Source organism: Cebus imitator, unplaced genomic scaffold (genome assembly GCF_001604975.1).
Source record: "Cebus imitator isolate Cc_AM_T3 unplaced genomic scaffold, Cebus_imitator-1.0 Scaffold221, whole genome shotgun sequence".
NCBI lineage: Eukaryota > Metazoa > Chordata > Mammalia > Primates > Cebidae > Cebus > Cebus imitator.
Window position 1 is genome coordinate 3,109,997 of NW_016107536.1, and position 4,592 is coordinate 3,114,588.

The following is a 4,592-nucleotide window of genomic DNA, read 5'->3' on the forward strand; positions in this document are numbered from 1 at the left end:
AACAAGAGTGAAACTCCATCCCAAAAAAAAAAAAAAAGAACACAGAAAGAGAGCTAAGCCACTCAGCATTAGGGATGAGCAATAATCTGGAAATACAAAGTGAGCAAAGTAAAAAGAAAAGCAGAAGGAGGGTGTTAAAAGCATAATGAAATGGCTGGGGGTCTTAAGAAAAAGAAAGTGCTGGATCATTACCGCCATATGATCCAGCATTCCCACTTCTGGGAATTTATCCAGAATTGAAATCAGGACCCTGAAGAGATATGTGCACTCCCATGTTCATTACACCACTATTTGCAGTAGCCAAGTTACAGAAATAACACAAAAGTCCATCAAGAGATGAGTGCTTAAAAAATGTGGCGCACACACACACACACACACACACACAGACACACACACACACACGGAATGTTATTCAGCCTTTAAAAAGGAAATTCTGCCATTTGCAACAAAAGGTATCGACTAGAAGACATTTTGCTAAATGAAATAAGCCAGGCACGAAAGGACAGACTCTACATGATTTCATTTATGTAAGGTACCTAAAATAGTAAAACAGAGAAGCAGAAAATAGCATGGTGCTTTCCAGCAGATGGGGACAAGGGAAGAATGAGCTGTTCAATGAGTATAAAATTACAGTTATAAAAAATGAGTAAGTTCTAGATATCTGCTGTACAACATTGTGCCTATAGTTGTGCCTATACAGTGTTGTACACTTAAACATGTGTGAAGAGGGAAGATGTTATAAGTGTTCTTAACACACACACACACACACACACACATACACACACAGACACACACACACACACACACACACACATACACACAGGGCAAAGGGACACAAGGAAATTTTAGAGGTGATTGATATATTTATTACTTTGACTATAGTGATGGTGCATGTGATGTCCAAACTTATCAAATTATATACATTAAATGAGTACTGTTTTTATGCATATCAATCATACCCCAGGCCAGGTGCAGTAGCTCACACCTGTAATCTCAGCACTTCAAGATGCCAAGGCAGAAGGATCGCTTAGGTCGAGCAGTTCAAATCCAGCCTGAACAACATAGTGAAACCCTGTCCCTGCTACAAATACAAAAACTGACGTGGGAGAATCACCTGAACCTGGGAAGGCTGAGCCTGCAGTAAGCCATGATTGTGCCACTGCACTCCAGCCCTGGCAACAGAATGAGATCTCATCTCAAAAAAAAAAATAAATAAAAAATAAAATAATTATATCCCAATGAAGCTGTTTTAAAAAGGTCTAATGTTATAACTTTTATCATGTATTACATAATGCCATCCATTTCCCCAAACTAAATAGTCTATTTAATCACCAACAAAAGCCTTGTGTGTGTGTGCATTTATGTGCGTATGTGAATCATGGAAACATGCTGAAGTCCATGTTTGGGCCAGTGTAGTGCAGGAGAGAGACAGCCTGCCCTGGTGCGACAGAAACTGACTATTCATGAGCATCCTTTATCTAATAAGAGATTCCTTAAGTTTTACCTCAGGACAAAGCCATTCAGCTAAAGTCTACATTTTCTACCCTTGCAATCAAGTATGGCCGTGTGTAAAGTTCTGGCCAATGATAAAAAGTATTGCGCACGACACCTGTTGCACACAGCCCACCTCCTTGCCTCAGTGACCTAATGGGGGCAGACCCCGTTTCTGTACACGACCCTCTACTACTGTCCATGGCACGGCCCCCTACTGCGCATGGCCCACCTCTCTGCCTAGGTGACATAATGGGGTGGCCCCCTCCCTTGTTACTCATATGATTATGTATGCCCTGTCACTAAGCCTACAGATGATGACCTCACTCACGACCCTTCCCCCTGCTTGTACCTAATAAATACAGACGCTTCTGGACATTCGGGGCCTTGCCTGTCTCTGCTCATAGGTGGTGTGGTCACCTGAGTCCGGCTGCTCTTCTCCAGTTCTTCAGTGTCCTGTCACTTTACTTCTCAGATCCTGTGCCTCAGCACAGCAAAAGGGACACCCCACGACCCTGTGGGACCCATAGCCCTACAGTTTGGTTTCTTTTGTTTGTTGATTTAAGTTCTTTACAGATTCTGTATTTTAGACCTTTGTCAGATGCCATAGTTTGCAAATATTTTCTCCTATTCTGTAGGTTGTCTGTTTACTCTGTTGATGTTTGTTTTTGCTTTGCAGAAGCTCTTTTGTTTAATTAGGTCCCACTTGTCAATATTTGTTTTTGTTGCAACTGCTTTTGGCATCTTTGTCATAAAGTCTTTGCCAGGGCCTATGACCAGAATGCTATTTCCTAGGTTTTCTTCCAGGGTTTACATTTGAGTCTTCAATCCATCTTGAGTGAATTTTTGTATATGGTGTAAGGAAGGAGTCCAGTTTCAGTCTTCTGCATATGGTTAGCCAGTTATCCCAGCACCATTTATTGAATAGGGAGTCCTTTCCCCATTGGTTGTTTCTGTCGCATGAAGTCAATTTATATTTTTTAAGTTGATGAATCAAGAAACAGAGATATAGAATAAGCTATCCAGAATTTAGTGGCAAATAAGCAGAAAAGCTAGATAACAGAAGCAGTTAAGATTATTGGGGGCGATTTCACTTTTTACTTTATATCTCTGTGCTACTATTGTTTTTTTACTAAGTGCAATAGACAGGATAATGGTCCCAAAGATGTCAATATCCTAGTCCTAGGAACCTGTAAATATGTCACTTCACATATCAAAAGACACTTTGTGGATATGATTAGGCTAAGGAGTGTGAGGTGGGGGAGATTATCCTAGAGTCTCTGGATGGGCTCAATGCAATTACAAGGGTCCCTATGAGAAGGAGGCAGGAGCATGAGAGTCAGAGAGGAGATGTGACAATGGAAGCAGGTTGAAGTGATGCACTTTGCAGATGCATGAAGAGGCCATGAGCTGAGGAATTTGGGTAACTTCTAGAAGCTGGAAAAGGTATGAAAAGGATTCTCCCATAGAGATTCTAGAAGAAACAAAGCTTTGCCAACATTTTGATTTTATCCCTAAAGACCCATTTTGGATTCCTGACCTCCATGACTTCAAGGTAATAAATTTGCATGGCATGGTGACTCATCCCCAAATCCCAGCTACGTGGGAGGCTGAAGCAGGAAGATTGCTTGAACCCAGGAGTTCAAGGTTGCAGTGAGCCATGATTGCACCACTGCACTCCAGCCTGAGTGACAGAGCCCCCATCTTTAAAAGTTAATAATAATAATGTTTTAAGATAATAAGTTTACGTTGTTTTAAGCCACTAAATTTGTGGGAAATGGAATGGAGTCCTACCCTTTTTCCTTGGTGAAAATAGGAAAGGAATATTTTTATTTTGTATATATTAGCTTAAAAAGCTTTAACGAGTCAGCAAAACTTCAGGAACATCCCTTATGTCTCTGAAGGCCCAAATACTAAATTATCAGACACAGTTCTTTCCTGAAAGACTTTCAAAGTGGAAGAATTTTTTGCCATCCTACTCACCTGCAGCTGACCCAGAGGGCAAAGCAATGTACATGCAGAAGGATGGCTCTGAGAAATCGAGACCCTGCTCCAGTGTGGTGGAGGGTAGCACTCCCATTTGCCGCTGTCATGGCCATCCATTACAAAATTGATGTCACCATCAGTCACAGAGATTGCTAAGAGGTCACAGGACATTGCCTAGGAAATCCAGGCAGACTGGGGCCTCCCTTCTTGTGTCATGGATCCAATTCACCATTCTCAGGGAGGAAGTGTCTTTTCTTTTGCTCCCAATGCCAGAACTTTACACTTTAGAAAAAGGGTCCAGCAGAGTGACCTCTAGGCACATCACTAAGAGTAATACGGTGATTTTTTTTTTTTTGAGATAGGGACTCCCTCTGTCACCCAGGCTAGAGTGCAGTGGCATGATCATGGCTCACTGTAGCCTCTACCTCCCAGGCTCAAATAATCCTCCTACCTCGACCTTCTGAGTAGCTGGGACCACAGGACCACAGGACCATACCACATGCCCAGCTAATGTTCTGATTTTTTTGTAGAGACAAAGTCTCACTACTTTGGCTCAAGTGATTCTCCTGCCTCGGCTTCTGAAAGATCTGGGATTACAGGTGTGAGGCACCACACCCAGCCTATATGATGATTTTGAAAGCACTACAACTCTTGGACTGACTAGTGGCCACTGGGCACCCTCACCCCTAGCCTTCTCACTTTTTATCGCAACTACATCCTTGGTGGTCTGGGCTCAGGAAATCTCGCTGGTGTAGCTCAAGTGAAATATAATCTTTCTCCCACAGAAAAAGGAAACGAAAGTGACCATGGCAGGTGAGGTGCTCAATTGGCAGCTCTGAAATGTAGCCTGGAGGAGCTGAGAGGGAACTAAAACAGCGCATTGAAGCTCCTTTTACAAAATTTCTCCATCAAAACCCTCAACACACTCAAAAGGGTCTGCATTTGTCTAAGGTCCTGAGGTGCTGATGTTTCTCCCACACCCATCAAGTCACTCCTGAAACAGCATTCTTTTATCAGCCAATGGAATTTTCCTGTTAAAAATTAGAATCAGTAGATTTTTCACTGCTTTGGTTCATGGAAGGAATATTCATTTTCAGGGGGAAAACCCCAACTTA

At 42.3% G+C, this 4,592-nt stretch overlaps 1 pseudogene; it reads right to left on the minus strand.

Annotated features, from left to right (window-relative positions):
• Window positions 1–3,571, minus strand: part of LOC108318603 — a 12,874-nt pseudogene extending 9,303 nt beyond the window's left edge.
• Window positions 3,572–4,592: the final 1,021 nt, after the last annotated feature.